Raw genomic sequence first — 27,406 nt, forward strand, 5'->3', positions numbered from 1 at the left:
AAAGGGCGGGCCGTCTGTGACCGTCGGAGGACGGGACGGGCCACCCCCCCTGCCTTCCGGGATCAGGATAACTTGGGTCCATCGACTGAAGTATTACAAAGGGGCGAGGAGAAGGAGCAGAAGGCTTATCGAATCGGACATTGGACCAATAAAAACAGTGAACTAGAAAACTAAAAAGTTCAAGGGGGGCTTAATATTGTTAGCATAGGTACTGCCATCTGGGACTTGGTACAGCTGTCATACGGGACGTTTTAGCTGGGGTAGCATGGCTCCCAAAGTCAATACCCGTGCCACGAAACTGAAATCTAATATACCCCTAACCCCCCAGGTAATTGTACAAGATTGTAACATAGGGTCCCCTTTTAACATACAGCCTACTGCGATAGATCTGTGGTAAATAAATAAATAATACCCTATTTTTGAATGAATAAATGAATAACAGATAGCTCAATAAATAAGAGTCAAGATTCGAGGTAGTAGGAGTTTTGCAGGTTTAATACAGCATAAGGACAAGAACAGGACGACCTGCACAGGAATAGGAAGGCAGGGCCCAGCAGCTGCTGGGGCTGGATCTGGGATGAGCGCGCTAAGGAAGGATAACTTTTTAATAACAGTGCATGAGCATATATACATAACGCAAACACATAGTATTACATTGCAATAGGCGTAGCAGTGGGTGGAGCAAAGGGTGTGACGCGTAGTAGTCGCGAAAGATAAGGGTGAAAAGAGGTGTAACAGGGCGTATACATAGACATGTGATGCAAACGTAACAGAATATGTCATGAATGGGGCGGAAACCATGGAGGGGGCTACCTGAGGAGCCGGGACCTCTAACCTGATGGTGCGCGCAAACTAGCAATGACGTATTACTAGGAGAAGCTGGGGGCTTCGAACTCTGTGCTAGGAGCAGAGACTGAAGTCTGGAGAGTCAGGGCGACATGTACCTAAGCAGTATCTAGTATCTGATGTTTAGGGAACATGTTGATATGAACTAAGAGTCAGGAGGGGAGAGGCTAACGGACTCTAAGACTGGAGCATGCATTATTCTACATGTAGTGCGTGATGAAGAATATTAAATGACCATTAAATGCAGTATTTCTCTTACATGGAGACGTGAAGGCTAGACAAATGACGGAAACTATTGATGCGATTCAGTAGCTTTAGGAATGCACAGGAGGAGGACTGAACTGATAACTGGAATCATAACATACTCTTGGCAGACTCAGAGGCAGAGCCAGGCTGAGCCGGGCACTGCGAGGCAGGAAGTAAGTGAAGGGTCGAGGATACAGGTGGGGGCTGTATCGCTCCTCTGCGAGGCTTCAGGAGACAGGAGCTGAATCTGGTGTCCAGGCCCTTCTGAGGCCTAGAAACGGGGACTTTACAATGAAATAACGTGCACACTGAGAAACGTGGCAACGTAACTTTACATAGGCCGGATATTCGTAGTATTCACGAGAACTGGAAACTGGCATACTAGAAGTGGACACAACTGTAATTGCGTCTATAAACAAACATAGGGAATGCATATGCATATTTAATCATGCACACATAACATATGATGGATGACACGTAGGGACACAGAACATGACAAAATCTACCTTTCCACATTCCCTCCTTGTCACTACGTTTCCATCAGGAAACATCAATATTCATGATACCATCTATCATTTCATACAGTATCATTTGCTCGTCTCGAATTATCCTGGAACGGGTTTTAGAACGGGGCTTGGGACTAGGAATACATGATGTAGCACAAATGCCGCAAATCGCAGGGCCACATTGTATACAGAGGCAGCAGCTGAATATGATCGCTACTGCAATACCTAGAAAGGACAATACTTTCCATCCCCAGGCGGAAATTATATTCCAGAACCAACCGGACCATGTCCAGGTGCCTGGATCTTGGTGTAACAGATGGGCAATTTTATGGAGTCTGGTTATAGCTGAATAAACAGACGGCGCGTTATTTGGAATAAAAATGCAGCAACTAGATCCGATGACTCTACAGGCCCCGCCCCTATCGGCCAGTATGACGTCAAGGACGAGACGATTCTGTAAAACGACAAATCTCATAGCAGATTGCTCTTCGGTTAAGTTACCTAGAGCAGAGGCAGTCTCATTGACTACAGCTTCAAGGGTTCTGGTTAACCTACGGATTAGCTTACTATTCTGGATAGGTCCTATAAAGAAAAAGAAACCTCTGTTGAAATCTGTATACTGTTCTAGGGCAGTTTCAGTATAATCGACAATTGGGGACTCGACCTCCCTTTTATGTCTAATGTGTACTAGATGTGTGTTTCTGTGATAATCAGATGGGGCTAGGAAAACTGGTGGCAATAGGAAGGCAATGTAACAGGTTCCCTCCCAATCGAAGGGCAGACGAACATATGCGGTCTGACCACAAATAAAATAAGAATGACGTGAAGCTTTGAAAATAGATTTCCTACTGTCACTATACTTGACAATAGTAGTACAATCACTATGTCCTACGTGTACGGAACCATTATTTCGGACACATAATTCGCCTTTAACTGGTAGTACTGAAATAGCAGGTAAGTCTGGAGTGGAATCAGACTGAACATTCAGGACCATGAAATTCGAAGAATAGTTACCTAAATTATACACTTCATTTTCTAGATCTAACCCTGTTCTGTGGGGAAGACCTTGCTTGTCTGGAAAACATGTACTGTTAAGAAAAGACATATCTGTTGAGGATGACGTTAACGTGGACCATGCTCCACACGAACCATTATGTGAAAAAGGATAAGGAAAAAGTGGCAGAACTCCCTTCGGTGTCTGGAAAGGGGGGAGTCGACCACATACCCAACAATTAGTGGCATTGCTGGTCTGGTGTGAATAATGTAACATGCGGATGAAAGAATTATTTTGCATAGCGAGGCGGTAAGAGAGCTCATGAGGAGGTAGATCACTAAACGTATGCTCTACTGTAGCATTAGCAGACTTATTTACATGAAGAACTGGGAAATACAGGTAAAATGCGTAACTGGTGCAGGAAATCATAATGCTGAGAAATAATATGAAACATAGAAAAACAATACATCGAATTGAGTTTTGACTAACTCTCTCACTATGGGGGTCTATTTTATACATGTCAGAAACAGTCTAACCGTTTCACCTAGGGGAGGACTTAGACAATCAAACTGGCTGACTTATTTTACTAGACCGGAGTTTCAACTTATACTCCTGTTGTGGAGTTTTCTCTAACAGGGGAGGGTTTGTAGCAATGTCTGTTGCGGGACAGTCCTTGAGAACAATATTTTGGCAATCCTTCAAATCCTGGGAAATGTTCTTTGAGACGGGTTTCAGTCCATAAAACTTCTTTACGTGCGAAAGGTGCACCCAGCCTTTGCGTCCCTCCAACTTCACGGCTGTACGGGTGGCAAGGAGGACCTGTCGTGGCTCCTTCCAGCGTGGCTCCAGCGGACTTGAGCGGTCAAAATTCCGGACAAGGACCATGGATCCTGGAACGATTTCATGCGGTGCCACCTCGGTATTGTCTGGAAATGCGGCGGCAACCTGTGAACGACAAGATTTGAGGGCAGACATCAAGGAAGCTAGGTAATCTGTCAGCATATTACTTGAAACATCGGTAATACTTCGGGGTCTAGGAGTACCCCACATGTTAGGGGGGCGGCCGAATACGACCTCATACGGGGACAGACCTGATCTGGAATGTGCGACCATGCGCATATAGAACAAAGCGACTGGCAGAGCTACTAGCCAGTCCACACCTTTCTCTTTACATACTTTTGCAATACGGATTTTCAGAGTCTGGTTATGTCTCTCTACGAGACCGGCTGCTTCAGGATGGCGTACACAATGGAACTTCCACTGGTATCCTAACAATAGGGAAACATGTTTCATGAGTTCAGATGAGAATGGCTGGCCGTTGTCAGAATATACGACTCTAGGGAGTCCGTAACGGGGTAAGAACTCACGAACCAACTGCTTGGCAGTGGTCGCGGCTGTGTAATCTGGAACCGGATATGCTTCTGTCCACCTGGACAAAGCGCATACAACTACAAGGACATACTTGAAACCTCGACATCGCTCCATCTGAATGTAATCCATCTGGAGGACTTCAAAAGGGTGGTCAGGGGGCTGGAAACCACCTTGTTCCACCGGGACACTTTTACCTGGATTGAACTGGCAACATATCATACAGGTACGGACTTTCTGCTTGGCTGCAGCTCGTAAATGCTTGTTGAACCAAATGTTCTGGATACTGTCTAACATAGCTTTTTCTCCTAAATGTGCTGGACTATGTGCGGTATTGATAATGACTTGAACCATGGAGTCGGGGAGAAACCATGTGGCTCTACCCTTTGTTACCCATCCTTGATCTGTCTGGACCCCTCCTTGTTCGGACCATTTCTTGATTTCATCGGGAGTAGCATGTAACTGGATATCTATGACATCTTGAGTAGGGTCCTTAACTGTCATACATGTAGTCGGATCTGGAGTGTGTGTCTGTGTCTTACTTACTGGAATGTCTGGTGTCTGAGCTGTAAGCTTGGCTGTGCAATCTGCTAGATCATTACCCTGGGAAATAATGTCAGTAACTTTCGTATGTGCTTTGCACTTCATGATAGCGATAGATGTCGGTAAATGTATGGCATCTAACAGAGCTTGAATAAGGAGACCATGCTGAATCTTGGTTCCATGAGAAGTCATGAAACCTCTCTCTTGCCAGAGCACTCCGAAGTCGTGTACAACTCCAAATGCGTAGCGTGAATCTGTGTAAACATTAACTTTCAAGTTCTTGGCGTGTATGCAGGCTTGTGTCAGAGCAACTAGCTCTGCTGCTTGAGCGGACAGGGTGTCAATACGGTGTGTCTCAATAACTTCGGTGTCGGTAGTCACTGCATACGCGGCGACTAGTTCTCCTGTACTTGTTCTCATGCATGAACCATCCACATAAAGTGTCAGGTCGGGGTCTGGTAACGGAATATCTGTCAGATCTTGTCTTGGCTTTGTCGTAATGTTAACTACTTCCACGCAGTCATGTGTGGCAGAATTCGAAGTAACTGATGGTAACAATGTAGCAGGATTTAAAATGTTGCAGCGTCTGATTTCTATGTGTGGCTGGAACAGTGTCAATTCATAACCTGTTAAACGTGAAATTGTCAAGTGCTGAGTCTGTGTTCGGTTTAAAAGAACTTCCACGGAGTGTGGAACTTGTACTGTCAGGGAGTGTCCTAAGACTATGGAATCACTTTGTCTGATAGCTAGGGCTGTGGCTGCAACTGACTTGAGGCACGCAGGCAGAGCCTGGGCTACAGGATCTAATGTGCTCGAAAAATAAGCACATGGCTTGTATTGTCCTGCTTGATCTTGTGTGAGAACAGATAATGCTGTACCTTCGCGTTCAGTGACGAAAAGTGTAAAAGGCTTACTGTAGTTCGGTGTCGCTAGAACTGGAGCTTGACATAGGGCTTTCTTTAACTCATTGAAACTGAGTGTATGTTCAGATGTCCAAGGGAGGACAGTCGGTACGGCTGCCTCCTGTGTCGTTAACTGTATCAGTGGCTTGGCTAGAAATGCATACTGAGGAATCCATTGTCGGCAGTAAGAAGTGAGGCCGATAAAGGCACGTACCTCCTTCTGGGTCTTGGGCTGAGGAAGACTCGCTATTAACTGGATACGGTCAGGTGTCAACTGCCTACCCCTCTTGGACAGTAAGTGTCCTAAGTAGACCACTTGCTGGACACAGAATTGAAGCTTAGAAGGGGACACCTTGTGCCCCATCTCGGCTAGGAAATACAAGACTGTAAGGGATGCTCGCTCGCAAGCACGTTCAGAACGGGCTGTGACCAGTAGATCATCGACATACTGGAGCAGGGCAGTGTCAGTTGGCATGTGAATGTTGTCTAGTTGTCTCTTAAGTGCTTGACTGTAAATACTAGGACTTTCTGTGAAACCTTGAGGAGCTCGTGTGAACATATAGCTCCTTCCATTTAAACAGAATCCGAAAAGGAACTGGCTGTCTGGATGAATGGGGACACTGAAAAATGCGTTCTTGAGGTCTATGACAGTAAAGAATGAAGCTTCGGAATCAATGGCTGTCAATAGGGAAGAGATATCTGGGACAACTGGATACTGGGGAATAATACATTTATTAAGTTCTCGGAGATCAATCACTAAACGATATACTGGAGGTGCATTTGGGTCAGTACGTTTCATGACAGGAATGATCGGAGAATTGCATACATTGGAGTCAGTTTCTACAACTACTCCTTGAGCCATGAGCTCGTCAATAATTTTGGATAAGGCTGCTACAGCCTCAGGTGGCAATCTGTACTGTCTGATTCGTGGCAGGACTACACCTGGCTTGAGAGTCACACGATGGGGTGTGATTTGCATAAAGCCAACATCAGTTGGACCTTGCGCCCATAGATGCTGCGGAACATTAGACAATCTAGGATCAAAATCTCGTAATACATAGTGACCCTTGAAGTCACGTAGGAACAATCGTATTCCTTCTGGGGAACAGCATATAACTGCACCTAATTCTTTCAGTGTCTTAATGCCTAATAGGTTTTCTGGACATGACTTAGTAAGTAACAGATCAGTAGTGCGGGACAATGGACCTACTTCTAGAGTAACTGGCTTTGATATTTCATTTACGATAGGTTTTCCTGAAAATCCAAGGGAAACATTTCTTGAACCTGAGAGCGGAGCCCCTGGAACTTCGGCGTGACTTATAGTGGTCCTACTTGCCCCTGTATCAATCAAAAACTTTCTATCTTTCCCTAATACTTGACTATGAACATAGGGACCTTCTTGATCTACAGGTATCTCGATGAGAGGCAAGCCTACCTCCCTCTCTAGGCTGTTTCATGAATATGGCTGGTACTCTGGATACTCGGACTGTGCATACTGGTACATCTGCTGTGTAACATGCTGTGTTGCAGCAATAGGCTGCGGAGCTGTAACTGTCTGTGGTGCATTCTGTGACTGAGGAGTCTGTGAAACTTGTTCGTGTCTAGGCGGACGTGGTCTTTCTTTAGTCTTACCAGTGGCTATGTTGTGTTTCAGAACTGCACACTCGTTTATAAAATGACCTGGCTGTTTACAATAATTGCAGTTCCCTTTAACGGGAGCTGCAGGATGACAGGCTTGATTTGGACCCCTTTTCTGACTGTCTTGAGGAACAGATTGTGCAACTAGTACTTTCATTTTCGTGTCTTTCATACGTTTTCTCTCGTGATCTTGTTCTTCTCTGATTCTATTCTGGTGATATTGGAGCATCTGTAACATCTGGGACGGGGTATTAGCTTGCCAGGTACTTTCGACTTTCAAAACTCGGTTTTTAATTTGTGGGCTTGAATTCTCGACTAATTTAGTAACAAAAAGATGAGGGTATGACTCACTACTTGTCTTGAGGCCACTGTTGATGCTAAAACATTTCTCAAATCTAGAATAATAATCACTAATATCTTCGTCTTGTTTCTGTTTACAGGCTGAGATTGCATCCCAGTCTTCCTTTCTAGTTGTCAATAACCTAGGTAAAACTTGTATTAATAATTCCGGTAATTCTTTACATTTCGCTCCAAGACCGGTACCTGGTACTCGTGCCTTGTCTTCGGCTTCTAGAACTGCCCAATCGATCTTTTTCTCTCCCACCTCCCATTCTTTTTCCTTGAGCTTTTCATACACCCCTGCGGGCAACAGAACCTTTAACATTTTAATTATATCTGGATACGTGTATTCTCCCATACGGAGCATGTCTTTTAATTCTCTATGGAACCCTGCTGGATCTTTATCATGACAGGGAATTAATTTCTTCATCTCTAGGAGTTCCATCTTTGTAATCGGAGTGTAAACAAACACTCGTTCTAGTTCGCCACCCGTTCCTCTAACTGGGTGGACTTCTCGTAACGGATTCTGTCTCTCCATGTAAAATGGTTTACTTTCTGGGGGTGAGACATGAACAAAATGCGGGTTCAGAAACGTTCTATATTTGTGACGCTGTTCTAGAATGACACTAATTAAATCGGTACCTAAACCTTTCCATCTATACTGGAGTAACTCGTTCAGGACATCGTGTAACGGACCTGGATCAGAGTGCTGACCCTCATACAATGTAATGAGGTGCTGGATCATATACATACCCGCCAGTCGTTGCTCGGCTGGGGGCAATTTCAGAAACATTTGTGTCACTATTTCGTCTGGAAAAGTGGTAGAATCAGTAGTCCATCGGACTGCTGATCGGACTAGTTCTTGTTCATGCATAGTACTTAACTCACTATAACCGATTCGTGATTTCAGAATGTGATCGGTAGCTTGAAACACTTGTTCTAGAGAACCTTGTTCTGGTGCTGGATGATGAAAAATAGACTTGTGTTCTAGGCGTAAATGGCGATCTGGAAATCTAGATTTTCCTACATACGCTATTCTGTCGGGATTCTCGTCCTCAACCTCTTCAGGATCAGAGTTACTTTCTTTCTCGCTTACTTGTGCTGCTTTACGTTGTTCGTGTATTCTTATTATTTCTTTACGAATTTTCTTGTACATACTTTCCATAGCACTGATGGTTCTGTGCTTACCCTCGGCTATATTATCACTCCACTTTGTCAGGGTTCTCATTTCGGCTTGATCTTTGGTCGGATAATCTTGTTCTCGTATTAGACAAATAATCAGAAACTTTAATAGCATGAGCTGGACTTCAGCTTTTCTTTGAGACATGACTTCGCCAATGCTTTCTGGATCATCCCCTGTACGGATGAAACGATATATTCTGTCTAGATCTTCTTTCATATTCGGTAGGGTGACTAGATACTCGGCCACCCTTCTTACACGTAATGAATATAAAACCATATTATCCTCTCCTGGGACTGGATCATAGCCGCATTCATTAAGGGCTTTTCTTATTTCTGCTACAGACTGATGTCTGGGCGTACGCTGTGACGCTTGCATATGTAATTCGGCTGTCGTTAAACGCTTGTGTGGCGGCGGGGTTTGAGGAGTACCTCCCCCTGCGGCCCCTAAACTAGAGTCGTCGACTGATCCTCTTCGTACTAGTGTGGCAGGAAATTGAAATGCGGGCTGAACTGGTATGGCGGGCTGGACCTGGGGGACCGTAGCAGGTACTGCAAGGGGTACCCCGGTGTCTGGAGGAACGGGAAGTGCCTGATTTACAGGGACTGGTGGAGCGGGGACAGGATTTGCATATTCTGGGACTGTGTCGTCCAAATAGGACGAAATAAAAATATCAGCTGCGGTCTGTTTGTGACGTAGCTTGGTCGGAACTAATGGTGGCGGGAAATTACTGGATGCCTCTGGGGTCGCTTTTGGCAAGCCCTCGGCAAGAAGAGGATACATACCCTTAATAAGAGCATGCCTCTGTCTGTCTGACTGTTCGGCTTTAACTTGTTCACCTATCTCGATTAATTCTTTTTCTTGTGCTCGTTCTAAGGGTTCTCTACTTAATTCTGACTTTCTGATTTCTTTTTCGGTTCTTTTATGAGCTTCTTTGCGCCATAACTCGATGGCATCTTTCTGTGACTGTCTGGCTTTCTTTTTCCATAATGCCTCTTCTACTCGCATGATGCACTCGGCATCCCATGTACCCGATACGGGCCATCTATACTTTTCTTCTAACTGTTTGGTATACTCTACCCATAAATCTAGATATAGTATGGCACTTATGCCATGTTTCTGATACATAAAATGACCTGGACTGTCCCTAGGCGGAACTGGAACTGCTGCTTCCAGCAGACCCTTTCTAGTTTTTAACTGACGTAACTTAGAAAACAAGGGCATGACTGGACTGTAATCTAGACACAATACAATACACAATGGACACGATACTTATTCCCCATTCATACCACGATATTAAAATACATGAAGAACATTTAAAAATAACAGTTCGAACAGAATACTACCTGGAATACGGAACACAGAATACATGAATTTTCTCGAGAACAGAACTGACTGGAACAAAAACTAGATGCACTGCTGAAACAGTACGAAACTTACCGGTCTCATAAAGAGACACGTCAGGACCCGCATCCACCGAAGTGGACACTTCGTTTGTGGGTCTGTGTACCACCAACCCACAGACCAGAGTCAATTTAGATTGACCCTGTCTAGATACTACCCCAGCGACGGTACTCACCGGGCAGCAAGAACGGAAGGCCTCGGATCGGACTGGACTGCTACGACGACGGACGACGAACTTCGGACTTCAGTTACGGGTGGACCTCCGGATACCTCGGACCTTGGACTCTCGGCTTGGGCTCTGGTCGGGACTCACCGCGTTCCTCCACCGTCTCGTCTGGATGCTGGACCGCCTCCTCCGTCTCCTCCGTGGGCCTGAGGGATACTTGAAGCAGAAATATCTGCCGGTGCGCAGAAGAGTTCCGTCACGACTGCAGAGGATCAGGGGGTCGGCGTGGCTTCACCGACGCGTGGGGAAAGGGCAAGTCCCTATTCGGGCGCCATTATGTGGTAAATAAATAAATAATACCCTATTTTTGAATGAATAAATGAATAACAGATAGCTCAATAAATAAGAGTCAAGATTCGAGGTAGTAGGAGTTTTGCAGGTTTAATACAGCATAAGGACAAGAACAGGACGACCTGCACAGGAATAGGAAGGCAGGGCCCAGCAGCTGCTGGGGCTGGATCTGGGATGAGCGCGCTAAGGAAGGATAACTTTTTAATAACAGTGCATGAGCATATATACATAACGCAAACACATAGTATTACATTGCAATAGGCGTAGCAGTGGGTGGAGCAAAGGGTGTGACGCGTAGTAGTCGCGAAAGATAAGGGTGAAAAGAGGTGTAACAGGGCGTATACATAGACATGTGATGCAAACGTAACAGAATATGTCATGAATGGGGCGGAAACCATGGAGGGGGCTACCTGAGGAGCCGGGACCTCTAACCTGATGGTGCGCGCAAACTAGCAATGACGTATTACTAGGAGAAGCTGGGGGCTTCGAACTCTGTGCTAGGAGCAGAGACTGAAGTCTGGAGAGTCAGGGCGACATGTACCTAAGCAGTATCTAGTATCTGATGTTTAGGGAACATGTTGATATGAACTAAGAGTCAGGAGGGGAGAGGCTAACGGACTCTAAGACTGGAGCATGCATTATTCTACATGTAGTGCGTGATGAAGAATATTAAATGACCATTAAATGCAGTATTTCTCTTACATGGAGACGTGAAGGCTAGACAAATGACGGAAACTATTGATGCGATTCAGTAGCTTTAGGAATGCACAGGAGGAGGACTGAACTGATAACTGGAATCATAACATACTCTTGGCAGACTCAGAGGCAGAGCCAGGCTGAGCCGGGCACTGCGAGGCAGGAAGTAAGTGAAGGGTCGAGGATACAGGTGGGGGCTGTATCGCTCCTCTGCGAGGCTTCAGGAGACAGGAGCTGAATCTGGTGTCCAGGCCCTTCTGAGGCCTAGAAACGGGGACTTTACAATGAAATAACGTGCACACTGAGAAACGTGGCAACGTAACTTTACATAGGCCGGATATTCGTAGTATTCACGAGAACTGGAAACTGGCATACTAGAAGTGGACACAACTGTAATTGCGTCTATAAACAAACATAGGGAATGCATATGCATATTTAATCATGCACACATAACATATGATGGATGACACGTAGGGACACAGAACATGACAAAATCTACCTTTCCACAGATCTAATGTTGTGGAAAGTCAACAATGAGATAGAGCGTCAAGAAAGAAGACTGTCGATAACCCCATTACCCGACATCACTATTCCATCACAGGTTATTATTGATGAGATGATAGTTAACTCCCCAAACATTGGCACTGAGGTCCTTACTCAGGACATTCCTTGCGCACAGCCAGCCACTAGTACACTTGAGAAGTCAGCTATGTCAGACAAGAAAGCTTCTACTAGTAAGAAAAGAAAACCTTGTCAGAAAACACTAGGCCCAAAAAAATCTAAATCCCGATCACTAATCCCACAAAAGAGACTCACTGAGGTAGATGATACTGAGGTTATTGAGATCCATCACACAGGCCCCCCATCTTGGATGGATGAGGTAGTCACAAACCTACAAAACTCCCTAGAATTGCTCATAGCAAGCCAGATTAAACCTATAATCAGTGGACTCGATAAAATCATAAATGAGTTAAACAAGAGAGGAAGGACTCAGGTTAAACCTGTGAATAACAGCGTCAACGGCAGTATCTCCACAACAGTGACCAGCCCAGTCATTCAGCCTGCCACATCAATCGACTGAACTATCAGTAATCAGCACATTGTAGCGCATGACATAACACCTACTGATTCCCCTATACCCACAAATGCTGTATCATGCCAGGGCAGAGGGCCCAGTGTAATTGAAGGGGGGCCAAGCAAGTTAATAGCACATGGGCAGAAGTGAAAACCAGTACACCAAACAAGATGTGAAATTAACTTAAGAGTAGTAAATCCACTACCCAGTATAAATCTGCCACCTGAGGCTTGTCCTTATGTCGTGGTACTCGGGGGGGGGGGTTCCAGAATTAAAACCTGAGCAGAAAGAATCCTACCCCGAGCTTAAAAACAAGACAATTGTGTGGCTGAACACAAATAGACCGCTGGGAGGGAATGAAAGTGGAGAAATTATGAACGTCAGAAGGGTGAACTGGATAGGCAGCAAGAATAAAGACCTTGCGGGTAACTGTATAATTGTGAATTTCCGGGACAAGAGACTGGTGGAATATATACTATCGAGTGGCTCACTACAATCATCAAGTAAAATCAAAACGCTGCCACTGGGATACTTCTACCCCACACAATATGCCCCCCATGATCTTAGACACCACCCGGGGAGAGCAGGCATGGGCCAACCTATAAATGGGATGGGCAGGTTTGCCAAAAACGCCACGATGGGGCAAGGACAAGATGCTGCTATTTGGGAGAATAGATTCAGCCCCTTCCTGAGCTTAGAAGACAATGATTGACCACGAATACATCAGGTCCAAGTCATTGAGTACATTGATATGGAGGGTGACGCAATAAGCTCATTTAGTGGGGAAGGCGGATACACGAGGCTGAAGACTAATAAAGCACTATCACCAAAACTATCAGTTAGTCACATATATTCCCCAATGGCAAGCACAGAAAGGGAGATTACTCAGGTGGCTGAAAAGCATCATATCCCCCAAATAATTTGCTCACCGGAGGCAAAATGGAGGGTGGCTCCAGCTCAGCATTTGACACAAAATCCCGGGATCGATACTACATCCCCAAGGTCGGAGGAAGGGATGATACCAGACTGGCAGAGTAATAAAAACCCAGGCAGGGACTCCGAGGGGGAGCTGAAATGTTTTTCTTGGAACATCGCGGGCCTGGCTAGAAAATTCCACAATAAAGAATGGAGAGAGTACATAGGGGGGTTTCAGATAATTAGTTTGCAAGAAACTTGGGCACTTGACAATAACCCCTTCCCTATGGATGGTTACAAATGTTTTTTTGAGCCAGCACAAAAAGCTAGCTCAGGAAGAGCCATTGGAGGTCTAGTGGTATACGTAGACCTTAACATGAAAGGGGTATGGACGAGCCCACCGTGGTCAGCACATAATATACAGGCGCTACGGTATGTAAGACAGGGACTCAGACTAACATTGTTCAATCTATATAATGCAGGGTCAGTAAATGGTAAAAACCCTACGTTATTGGAACTAGACCACAGACTCCAACAGGAGCTAGATTACAGAAATGGGGCCATGGAAAAATCTTTGGTAGTTTAAGGTGATTTTAATTGTCACCTCTGTCCCACTTTGTTCCCCCTGAATGTAGATTGGTCCCGATGCTTTATGGAGAAGGGCCCACATTTCGAACACTCGACTGAAGGTTCAGTTCTTAGCAATTTATTAAGGACTCACGATCTGGAACATACAATAGACTTGGTCAGCCTAGTAGAGGATGGATCCCTCACTCCAACTTTTAAAGGTAGAGAATGCTCCTCCCACATAGACTATATTCTAGTTTCCAGGCAAGTAAAAAAGTCAATCAGTGTAGTGGGGATTGAGTGGAGCGCATTTAGTGATCATAACCCCCTTATTTTAACATTTAAACAGTGGGGTCGCTCTACGTTTAGCCCCTCGATGGATAGTGTGTTGAAGGTTATAGATCAAGGAAGGCGGCTCAGATGGGCAAAAATCGATGGGGAAGATTTTTACAAAGAGCTAATGTTACAAGGGAAGGCTCTGATTGAGGAATATTTAGATCCTATGATAGAGGGGAGTAACTTGCTTGGGGCATTTGGTTTAGTGACCAAGCTGGTAGACGGCCTACTAAGAACAAAAGCCACCAAGAGGAATAATCTGCAGCCAAGGTGGTTTGATGGCAAGTGCTCACGAGCCCTGAGAGACTTAAAACTTAGTTTAAAATCCAAGCCCAGGGACTCCTATAGTATAGCTCAGTGCAGACGTATATACAAAAATGCACTTAAACAAAGAAAGACCACTCTGCAAACGGAAGCTTGGGCAGATCTGAGAGAGGCAGGAGATAAAAGGGGCATGTCCCAATTCTGGAGGATTGTTAATAATCCCTGCTTCCAGGATAGCAACACCCCTGAGATCGGGTCGAGCATTTTACCAGAACAATGGGTCCCACACTTTGAGGGATTATATAACCACAGTCAGGATACAGAAATGGACTGGGGGGATGCTCAATTGGGACCAGGTACTGAATTCACCCTTGCAGAAATAACAGCAGGGATCCAGGGCCTCACACGCAATAAGGCACCGGGCCCTGATGGCACTCCACATGATTTATACTTGAGCAAAGTAGATCTTTGGGCCCCCATCCTCACTAGAGTGTTAAACACTGCTGTCCAGTTTGGTTTGCCCCGCTCTTGGTCTACAGCAGTTATTGTCCCTATTTTTAAGAAGGGTAACAGGGACAACCCGCAATGTTATAGACCAATTTCCCTGATCGACGTCTCAGCAAACATTTTGGGCCGGGTAATTTTGCAAAGGCTTATGGACTGGACCGAGGAACACCATCTAATTACGGATATTCAGTATGGGTTCAGAACAGGAAGGTCCACAAGCGATCAATGCCTTAACTTGTATTTGTTGGTCGCTAAATACACTAAAGCGAGCAATGAGGCTAAGTACTTGGGCTTCATGGATTTGGCCGCAGCCTTCGATCATGTAAATAGGAATAAGTTATAGTGCCTGATGAGGGACATGGGAATAGACCCAGGCCTGATTAACATCCTGAGTGAACTACACCAGGACACAACAGCTAGGGTACGTTACAACACAGAGGGGGGGAACACGGATTCATTTTCCTGCACAGGTGGAGTGCGACAGTGTTGCATCCTAGCACCCTTTCTGTTTTCACTCTACATCAATAACCTAGAGAAGGCGTTGCTGGCTCTAAACTCGGACTGCCCAAAAGTAGGATCGCGTCACATCCCGGTGCTTTTGTACGCGGATGACGCGGTCCTGCTTGCACGCACTCCGAGGGGCCTGCAATGCCTAATCGATGGGTTTGTAAAGTTTATGGGGAGTCTGGACCTGTCGGTAAATCTGAGTAAATCCTTTGTGATGCTAGCAGGCTCTAAACCGTGTAAAAGGTCCTCATATAGAATAGGGAACCACATATTAGAGAAGGTGAAGTATTTTTCCTATTTAGGGTTATTGTTCGACGGGGCACTCAAATTCAGGTCCTTAATGGAGGACCGTTGCTCGAAATTAATCTCCACAAATGGTTCCATAGCAAACTACGGACGTAGGTTGCGTCGTTGGTCTCCTGAACAGATCTTGAACCTTTATAATTCAATAGGTTGTGCAAGAGTAGTGTATGGGTCGGAAGTGTGGGGTTATGTGAATGTGGAGCAACTGCAAGTTGAGGAAAATAAATATATGCAAAGGATTTTAAAAGTCCCTCAGTGTACCTGAGCTGCAATTGTACACAGTGAACTGGGGAGTCCATTTATTGAGGACCAGATTAAGTTATGACCTGTATTGGCATGGTTGAACACCTGGTCAAATCCTGAGGCAGTCTTGGGCAGACAAACCTTGGAAGACTGCTTGCATAGGGACAAAGGGTTACATATCCCCTGGCTAAATTACGTTAAGATCACCCTGGAAAGTATTGACCGGAAGGAATTGTTCACCAACCCTAAGCTCATTTTACCATCGGATAAATTAAAAATTAAAAAATTACTATCTAATCATTATGCAAAACACAGATCAGCAGGGGAAACAACCAAACAATCTGTAGCTGCCCTTAATCTCATAAAAAAACGAGGGCATGGAGCCATACTTGTACCTGGTACATAACTCACATGATAGATTTCTAATGACCCGCCTTAGGTTTAACCTATTACCACATTTATTAGCGGATCCTGCAGGATTTACATTAACAATTGCGCAGAAGGGTGCTTGCGGCTGCGACAACAGGTCTCCGCAAGACACCCTTCACTTTGTACTTCTGTGCCCATTTTTTAAATATCCCTGGTGTAAATATGTGGTACAAATTTTAAAGAAAGAAAAATTCAGGCACGCTAAAATGGCTTTACTCTATCTGCAAAGAGCTAGTTCAAGTTCAAGTTCAGAAATTTATATAGCGCACTACTCACCCAGAGGGTCTCAAGGCGCTTGGGGGACGGGGGGGTATTTTATTTATCGAATAACCAAGTTTTAAGTTGTTTTCTAATGACCCATGGACACTCTATTGTATTATGAATTTTCTGAGGCTTGCCGTGAGGTTAAGAATCACAAGAGGAGTTAGCTAAAATTACGTGGTTTTTAAGTATGTATCTTTTTTATTCTTTTACCAGTTTGTATTGGTAATTCTAGATTATTCCCAGCTGTAATTTAATCCTATTTTAACTTTGTAAATATATTGTACTTTTATGAAGTTTTTATTAATCATCGAATAAAGAATTACTACTACTACTACTACACTGCGATCACGGAAAGGCCGTGGCTTTGTTTACGGCTAACTGCTGAGGTCAAATACTTTGTGCTGAACAGAACCCAGCTGACCCCTAAAGACGGCCATAAATCTCTATTGAACCGGTTTCATTATGCAGCCGTCACCGCTATCAAAGCACCAGAAGAGAGCTGCTAGTAGGACACCCTGCACAGAGCAGGTCTTCATTCCTACTATCTCGCGTGATGCGGTTTTAAATGTGTTCTAGAGAATCGAACTCTCACCAAGGGTACAAAGCTTACTGTGGCGCTGAGAGCTGTAGGGTTTTTACAATAATGCTGCATGATTTATTGTAGACATTCATTTGTCAGTCGATAACACATATTCACAGGCAACCTTCAATTTCTTGTATGTGTGTATGCAGAGCACAAGAACCTAACTTTCATTTAGCATCTTAAAACATAAAGGGGTTGTTCTACTCTTTATATGCCTTACCTCTCTAAACTATTTCAATGCCATGCGCCATCGAGCAGTCACTACTCAGAGTGATAGTTAAGCTGTCTTGATACCACGCGCAGTGTTCAGTCAGAGGCAGAACATCATCAGCCCTGTGTCTCCCAGTGTTAAAACATTCCAGTACCTCCATGTTTGAAGAGCTCTGTTCTGTTGTCTGTGGTCCCCTGCGTCACTGTGCCCGATGGTGTTTGCCTTCCCCAGAGTTTCGCTATTCGGTGCACTTGTTTACATGCCCAAGCACGTTCATGTCCCATTGTCTCCCTCTAGCCTAGCCGCCCCCTGGTCTTCCCAGTTCTGTTATCATTTCCCTGTCCCCGTGTGTTCCAGTGTGATTGACTGCTGATTCGAACATGGATATCTTTATTTTGGTGCCTGCCTGGCATTTATCGGTGACTGTGTGGGTGTCACTATGGAGCTGGTGGTCAGTAGAGGCCGATGTAGCAGAAGTGCTGGATGATACAGTGAGAAGTAAGTGAAGGTCTTGTGCACTAGTCAGTCGGTACAGGTGCCAATGGGTGTTCAAATAATGCAGGTACCCATGGGTGCAGGTTGTTGTGTCCTAACAACTGCATATACATTCTAATCATGGTTACCAGCGTCCAGAGTAGGAGACAGTTGCTGCTTTGAGGACCTGTCCAGGGGTCATTCCTCTTATCATAATAAAGTTCTTTCATCCAACACCACTGTCTGCACCTCTTAAAAGTGGTGACGAGGATGGGATGGTGTTTCCCAGAGGGCAGATTGGATAGGAAGAAACTGATCCGGATATTATGCTGATTGTGTGACCTCTGGGCTACCAAGTATCCCAACTGTCTGTGGTTTAGACATGCAACTGGGTATACACGACGGAGAACAGTGCCTGAGGTTAAGCTCAGCTGTTGTGTGCAGCACGGAGGAGTAAGGATTGAATTAAGCGGCTGGTTAAATAGCTGTTCCTGGGAAAGTCGTTGGAGTTACTGAGCAACCCTGGTGAGTTGACTGGATTGGTGTGAGCATACCAAACGCCGGTCATTGAAGGGCTTAACCACTGAGGAAGCCATGTGTTAAGTGTGTATCAGGCTGAATGCGAGGTCAGGAAAGTGGGGGCCACTCGGCCCCCACGCACACATGGCTGTGCCCGGCCCCTCCCCTTGCCCAGTCCTGATTGGGCACGCGACCCGCCTTGCCCCGGAAGCAGTTTTGCGCTTCCGGTGCAAGGGGGCGGGACCGTGCCAGCTGAGAGGTTCAAGAGCCTGGGGAGCGCGGGAAGCGGCCTCTTTGTCCCCGCGCTCTCCAGGCTCGCTCATTGCCCCGCGGTGGGCACAATAATTTTCTTCTTTCTATTTCAGGTGCCGAGTGTCCTTTCAGCGGCGCGGGTCCTTTAGAGCGGCCGGTGTGGGTACCGAAGCGGAGCGGAAGCCTCCCTGTGGTCGGGTTGGCCAAGATCGTGCAAGCCGAGCGGAAGGGTTGCGGTGGCCGAGATCACACGGGGAAGACTCTGAGGAGGTATCGTGCGGCCAAGGCAGGACGGCGGTGGTAACGCGCCGAGTCGTGAGAGACAGCCAGACTCAAGGTATTGTGCGGGGCGGGCGAAGAGGCGGTGCTAAGGCTCAGGGTCTGCCGCATAGGGACGGCGGTGGTTTATGCAGCTGATCTCGTAGCACAACGGAAGGTTGCGTGTTCACCAGCAGGCACAATCAGGCTTGGTAATTTTTAAAAAGCAAAGCGAAGCAGGGTCACCTGGGGCAGTTAGCGGATGGGAGGCTAAAGTGGTTATAAATGAAATCGACTGCTGAAACAGTTGTTTGGGCCTGTTAATTACAGACAATTGCGAAGGTTACAATCGAGGTGAAGCAGACTTTGAGAAAAAGTGTTGAAACAGTGACTTTGAGGCAGTGACTGTGGCACAATTGTTAATGGACAAAGTGTTTTGAACGATAAATCACTGTTGAAGCCAAAGTTGGTAGCATTTTGGGTGATATATATATTTTCTATATATATGTATATTTGCAAAAAATACTTGTGAGACAAGTCTGTTTTACTGTTTTGATCACTTTAACTCTGAATATACGTGACATTGTCCCAGCCCTGGGGGCATCTTTGTGCAGGGTTCGATTAAGTGTCTCTTGGGTTTCTATTTGGTTCTTACATTTCTCTCATCGTAGGTTGCGGGCAAAGGCCGGCGCAGACCAGATACCTGAGGAGCTCACGGGGGACGCCGGACGTTAAAGACCAATTGTGGACCAGTGTAGCCGAGGAGATCGCAGTGGTCGGTGGATTACGAGGGCGCGGGCAGGCCTGCATTTCACTGCTTCTGGCGGGCCGCTGGGCTTGAGTTCGCTCGCCTAAACACTCCAGGCTAGCTGGGGTGTGCGGTCACAGTCGCGTGGTGCCTACGGCCAGCTCGTGAGCCTCCAACTTGGTCAGGTACAGAGCACGGCGTGCTCATAAAGAATCTGTTGTATAACGTAGGGGCAGGACAACATGTCCGCTAGAAGAGGGGCAGGGAACAAGAGTGTTGAATTAATGTTTCAAAATATGATGCGCAGGATGTCAGCAATGGACAAACGATGGGGGACGGTAGACAAGTTGGGTAAAACGGTGGCAGAATTAGGAGCGAGAGTGGATGCCCAGGCAGGCCCTTCGGGAAGGCCTAAGCGTACCATAGTGCCCCCCAAACCAAGGGGGGAATTTGAGACACCGCCTAAACGTGCTAGAGGTAAGAAAGTAGGTGGTCGCCTCCCTAGACCCGGGGTGGGCGGGAGGTCCCCGAGTCCAGTCCATAATACTCCTAGTGCGCCAATTACTATCCCACCCGCTACGGGGGGTGTTCCCGCCCCTGCCCCACAGGCGCCACCAGTGAGTGTGCCACTAACGCCTAGCGTCCCGCCGTCTGCCCCGGTCCCCCTGGTTACTCCGCCTGCACCAGTCGCGCCAACAACCGTCCCTGCCCCATCACCCGTTTCACCGGTCACCCCAGTACAGGGACCAGTGCCGCCCGAATTGGCAGCACAAATAGCGGCGGTACTTCCTTGGTTGGGAATTGGGGGAGTGTTACCTGCTGCAGCAGATCCCTCTGCAGAGGCACAAAGATTGGTTGTACAAATATTGCTGGCTAGGGGGGGGAATGGCATTCCGAGTGCACCGATTTCTCCCCAAACAGGTCCAGTGAACGGTGCTGAGGCGGTCAAGACAGTGGACGTTAAACAGCCTAACGAAAGTGGTAAGGAGGTAACACTGCCGGTGCTGGGCGAGGGCGCGATTCCCTCCAGGGGGGAGAGCTTAGCTCAGCACGTATCTCAAAGTGTGAAGGAGTTAATCTGGGCAGACAAATATGTTAATATTTTTTCACTACTGATTGACAACAGGGAATGGGAATATGCGAAATTTCAGAAGGATATGATGCTGCCTAGTGAGTGGCGCTCACAACTGTACAAATTTAGGGTGGAAGAGACTCTCGCCAACTGGACCAGGGCTTTTTCAGTGTGCAGTGCAGTGATTGGGGAACGCTTTTCAGGTTTGCAAACTGTGATGGCCTGCTATCAGAGCAGGATTATAATGTACCATGAGAATCATGGAGGGGATACTTGGAAGGAATATGACATAGCTTTCAGGAAATCAAGGGAGTTCAACAAGTCATTAGCTTGGGACACAGTCGATTCCATTTCATGGCATTCACAGTTTGAGAAGGGTCAGGCCGCAAGCACTAGCACCTCTGGTAACAGGTATTCCCCCAGACCCCAGCAGCCCTTTCAACAGCCCTTTCGACCAGCGCAAGGGGGGGAGTCGGCCAACAAGTCCAGATGTAGCTCTGGCGCGAAGGGTGTGTGCTGGGATTTCAATAGGCGGACGTGCAACAGGGCTCCGGGCACCTGCAAGTTCAGGCACGCGTGTAACTTATGCGGCCACTCATCCCACCCAGAGAGCACATGCAGGTCAAAGGGCAGTGGGGCCAGGAACAGAGGGAGGAGAAAACCTGAATAGCAGAATTCAGCCCCCGGTGACGCATTCCCCTATATTGGTGACGGTTATGATTCCCTGGCTCAACAGATACCCTAATCACAATGCCGCTAGGACGTTACAGGAAGGTTTCACGCATGGTTTCCGGATTCCCGCTGGGGGGCACACCGGGGCACCACAGTGTAAGAATCAGTTGTCAGTGCAGATGAATCCCAAGGTGGTAGCAGAAAAAATTGAGAAAGAACTGCGCATGGGCAGGATAGCGGGGCCTTTTTCTGACATCCCTGTGCATAATTTTGTGTGCTCACCTTTAGGAGTGGTACCTAAGAGAGAAAAGGGCGAGTTCAGGCTAATCCACAATTTGTCCGCACCCAAAGGCAGATCTCTGAATGACGCCATAGATTAATCTATTTGTAGTGTGAAGTATGCATCCTTTGATCAGGCAGTGGAAATGTTGAGGAGTTTGGGTCCTGGGGCATTGATGGCCAAATCAGACATTGAGTCAGCCTTTAGGCTTCTCCCAGTGCACCCGGCGGACCAGCGCCTGTTGGGATTCCCCTTTGAGGGTAAATTCTACATGGATAGGTGCATGCCCATGGGCTGTTCGATTTCATGTGCATACTTTGAGCAATTCAGCTCTTTCCTCGAATGGGTCTTCAGACAATCTACTGGTCACCAGTCGGTCATGCATTACCTAGACGATTTTCTCTTTCTGGGCCCGGCTGGCTCTCGGGAGTGCGCGTGGGCATTGCAGGAAATTTGTGTGCTCATGCGTACTTTTGGGGTGCCGCTGGCTCAGGGGAAAACGGTGGGGCCATTAACGTGCCTAGAATTTCTGGGGATTGAGCTGGATTCGAGTGAGGGATGTTTCAGGTTACCAAAAGAAAAGATCCAAAAATTCAGGACAACGCTGGAACTATGTTTACAGACTGAGAAAGTCACCCTACAATTGTTGCAGCAGACAGTGGGTCAGCTAAACTTTGCATTAAGAGTAATTCCCATGGCACGCCCGTTTTCCCGCTCAATTGCACAAGCCATGAGGGGTCTGCGGGAGAAACATCATCGAACACGGCTCTCTGTTGAGGTTCGCCAGGACATGCGTATATGGATGGCATTCCTGGAGGATTTTAATGGAAAGATTCTGTGGGGCGCCCCCGCGTTGTCCTCGGCGGAGTTAGGTCTATGGACCGACGCTGCAGGCAGTGTGGGGTTTGGCGCGATCCTTGCCAAGAAATGGGTGGGACAGAAATGGCCAGGATGGTGGGAGGAGAGCGGACTGACAGCAAACATCGGATTCCTGGAGCTCTTCCCAATCTGGGTCGCATTGAAAGTGTGGCCTGAGGAATTGGCCAATCACTCTGTAATTTTCTGGTCGGATAACATGACTGTGGTGGAATGCATCAACCAGCAGGCGGCGAGGTGTCCCTTCATTCTGCGCCTGTTGAAGGAGATTGTGCTGTGTTGCATGAAACTGAACATACATTTCAGGGCCAAACATGTCCCGGGGGTCTTGAATAATGCAGCTGACGCACTTTCTCGCTTTAAGATGCAGGTATTCAGGGAACACTCACCGGATGCAGAGGCCTCCCCAACTCACTTCCCAGCGACACTCTGGCAGATTGGTGCCCCCAACTACAAGACCTCGTGGCAGCCAGCTTAGCGCCAAAGACAAAGACAGCTTATGAAGGGGCGTTCAGGTCTTATTGTGTTTATCTGGGGCATGATTGGGAGAGCAAGTGGGATCGGGAGGCTAGCTTCAATGGGTACTTGTCCACCTTACACAGTGAGGGGCGCACAGTGGCGACAGCTAGCAGACACAAAGCAGCGGTATCCTTTTTCGCGCGTGCCAGGGGTGTCAGGGATCCAACAAACAGTTTCCTAGTACAGAAAGCACTAAGAGGATGGCGGCGCCTGCAACCACCCACCGTAGACGTCAGGAAGCCGATAGGTTTTGACCGCTTATCAGCATTGCTCCTCGCCCTCCAGGACACATGCAGTTCTCCGGCCGAGGTCGGGTTGTTTAGGGCCGCCTTCACTTTGGCATTCTATGGGGCATTCAGAGTAGGCGAACTGGTGGCAGCCAACAAGCTAGACAGGTAGGGTGGTCTACAGTTGTGTGACGTCACCATAAGGGACAACACAATGCATGTTACCATTCGGAAATCCAAGACTGATCAGGAGTCCAGGGGTCGGATGTTGGTGTTACACCGGGCACCAAATAATCCATGCTGCCCGGTGTCACATGTGGAAGCATTAGTTAGCCAGCGAGGAGCGGGACTTAAGGGAGCATTGCTCATGCATTTGGATGGTACCCCTCTGACCAGGTTTCAATTCCAGAGAGTATTGGACATGAGTATCGCTAAAACAGGTGGCGATCACAGGGAATTTGGGACGCACTCTTTCAGGATAGGGGCGGCCACTGAAGCCACTGCAAGGGGGTTGAATGTCAGTAATGTGAAAAGGATTGGGAGATGGTCTTCCAATGCCTATAAGCGGTATGTGCGGTTGCACATGTTGTAAGGCTTTGTCACCACCCCGCTGACGCTTGTTTTTGTCTTGTTTAACTTCCAGTTTCTCGGGCCTGTGACGCAGGACGGAAACTAATGACGGGACACCAAGCTCGACCATCAACATCCAGGCAACGGCAGGAAGATACACGGAGGACAACTGTAGTATGGGTAGTCGGTCATTCGTATGTTAAACGTGCCATACCAATTTTTCTTGCAGGGGGGGGTAGACGGAGGGTGGAGTACGCAGGTGTCGATATCTCCTTCCACGGCAGGGGGGGGCTTCGCCTCAGTCAGCTTAAAGGGTTTATGTCAGAGCTTCTAGTAAGATACACCTCACCACCTTCAGTGATTATCTTGCACCTGGGCGGGAATGATCTTGTAGATTTGGGCAGAAGGGTCCTGTTAGAGGAAATCATCTCAATGGCAGGATGGCTGGCAAAACAGTTACCGGACTGCACCATAGTGTGGTCACAATTGATACCAAGACTGCAGTGGAGGGGGGGTGAATCAGTCAGGGCGTTGAACAACTCGGTAAAGAGGGTCAACAACAAAATAGACAAGCTATTTCGAACTCCTTACTTACAGAGCATACCTCATGGCTGCATTTGGGGAGAGCAGTTCTATCTACGGGATGGGGTCCATTTGACGGAGTCAGGGAATGCCCTTTTCATAAGGAACATCGTTGCATGGGTGGAAGGTTTTGCAGGTAAGATATGACCTTTCAGTGTAGGTTGGTGGGGGGGCCAGATAGTCGGTCAACTATGCTGGCCTGTGGCGGTAAGGTCATAATCGGTGAGCAGCAATTTAAGGTCCTTAGGTGGGGGTGGCCCCATTCACGAAAGGGGTTGCCCAGGGGGAGGGGCAAATTTGTCTCTCCCAGAACTTCAGGGGCAGGATATCCGCTTGCTTGGGTGCGGGGGAGGGGAGTCAACGCTTTCCTCAGGCTGGTAGCCACCCCACACATACACTATGCACTATGACGCTAAGGGCGCGAGTGTAAGGGCCCTCCTGTTATGGTTAAATGGAGTTCACCGAGCGCACTAGGGCAAACGGGCCCTTGTCGCGCATGCGCATCTCGGACGTGAGAGCGTAGCTCGGTAAAAGGATCTGACACCGGTTAGCGACCTTGCCGTAAGACAAATTATTAGTAAATGCAAATTTAATATCAGGATGTTAGATTCGGTCAGGAACACGCTGTATTAGAGATTTGTTAAGGTTAGCCCATCATACCTGTCAAAATGGATGTAATCTAATGTTCTGAAGTTTTTGCATTTTAATAATTATGTAAATGTTGATTTTATCAATTTTAAATTTTGTTTCATATTTTAATAAATACGGCCGGTGAGTCTCGGGCTCGAGGCTCCCCGTCTTCCAAAGAAAATTCTTTGTTAGAAGTTTGAATATGTAACGGTGTTCTGCATGTTATGGCGGGGGGTGGCCGGCAGTCACAGACCATGTGGTGCTCAGCATACATGTGTGTAATCTGTATTAAACTCCAACGCGGTCAACGGCCTGCAAGTTGTTTCCATTTAAAAAAAAAGACTTTCCGGCAAGCCTTGGCGTGTTGTGTTCCGGCAGGCTCTGGCTCGTTCCTGGTTCCTCCCTTCTAGTTCTGTGCGCAACGCGCCTCACGAAGACAACATGAGGTTTTAGCGTGTTGCGTGGCCTGTGGCCAGCGGTTTGATGTCACAGGTGAGATGACGCATCATTGCGCTGCCAAGCGATGTGAGCTCTGCATTTGATGATGTTGCCTGATAGTGTTTCTGCAACACTAACTCTGCCGGGGACGCTTCGCTAATTGAAGGAAAGAGAGGAGGAAACTGACAAACAAGGAAGGAACATGACACACGTCCCACAAGCAAGGGACTTTTGCCTATTTTGCAGCGTCAAGAGTGAAAATGATAACATCGTACTAACAAGGTGTAACTGAATCATGAACAATGTTGACCACGGTGACTACTTTCATTACTATTGTTTTTCCCATTTAAGCTACAGTAACTTGTTTCCTTTCAAGCATTAAGGGTACCTTGTTCTGTTGTGATTTTTGTGACACCAATTACCTTATCGTACCTTGAGTATAGTTTCTCTCCTATATCAATAGTAACATTATGGGCAGGTCTGCTATTTTAGCTCCTCCCAAAGTTTTACAAAGCCCTGGGGAGCCTACTATTATTAATATTGGTTAGAGTATTTTGAAACCTACTAAGAGACAATAGGTGGTGAAGATTTTGTAGCTTCCCGGAAGGTTACTAAAGCACAATTTGGGTGTAGAAGGCAGAAACGTGCTGAAAAAATTACCCATCATCACAAGAGTAAATTCTATTAACCTGGCTGATAAAGCAGGTAATGGGGATACTGGGGAAAGTGGTGAAGGTGAAAAGGTGCAAAGTGGTGAAGAAGTACCAATCGACAAGTATCTTAAAGTCCTGAAAGCCTTGGAGGAAAACTATGGTAAGAAAGTCAGTATCGAGGTAGAGAGGCACACATTTTTCACTATTACCCGGGGAGTTAGTGGAGCAATATATTTCTGTATTAAGAACCTTCGCGTCACATGTAGATTTAGAGAATTACAGGAGGACATTATAAGGGATCAATTTATAAATAGGACAAATAATATTAAAATTCAAGAGAGGTTGTTGTACATAAAGGTTCCGTCTCTACAGAAAAGCATAGAAGTAGCTAGACGCATAGAAAACACTTCTAGATATATCAAGGAATTGAGCAATGACCAGGTGAAGGAGAAATCTGATGCTGCTAAGGTTTGTGTTGTAGAAACAAAATCCATCTAAAAAAAGGGAAAATAGCATGACAAATAGTTTTCCTAAACACAACAGAGTTTGTTACAAGTGTGGCAGCATAAGACACATTGCAGAGTCTGATAAATGTGCTGCCATCAAGGAAAAATGTTATAAATGCAAAAAGATAGGTCATTTTACACGCATGTGTAAAGCTGGTTCTACATCTTCTGAAAAATGGAAGCGTTCTGTACATGTGATAACAGAATGTTATGAGGATGAGAATTCTGCTGATGAGGGAGAAGTTAAAGTAATGGTTATTTTTGATAATGCTGTTAATGACATTGGTGAAGGATACAATCCACCCAAGTGTGATTTAGGAATCAATGGTACCAAAATAACTGTTTGGACAGACTCGTACCCCCCCCATACATGAGTATCGCCCTCAAATGGATGAAATAATTACAAAAAGGGGGTGGTGATGGACAGAGTATCTGAGTTAATCAGAACACTCCTACCCAGTCAACAGATCAGGGCTTGATCCATCACCGTTTTTTTAGCTCACTGCACCATCCCAGTTCAGAACCTGGCTATATGCAAATTAGTCTGTCCCTGGCCCAGTGCATCATGGGAACAGGGCAGACCAAACTACCAAGCCAATTCTTCACTGGAAAGGAAACAAGCTTCCGGGGACCGGTGTTTGGCATTACAGCCGTCTTCGGCCCGGCTTGCTTGAATCCTGATGGTGCAATGAGCAAGGGACTCATGTCTGAGCATACCCTTCCATACTCATGGTGGCCAAAATAATT

The sequence above is a fragment of the Lissotriton helveticus genome, chromosome 5_1 (assembly GCF_964261635.1).
Source record: "Lissotriton helveticus chromosome 5_1, aLisHel1.1, whole genome shotgun sequence".
NCBI lineage: Eukaryota > Metazoa > Chordata > Amphibia > Caudata > Salamandridae > Lissotriton > Lissotriton helveticus.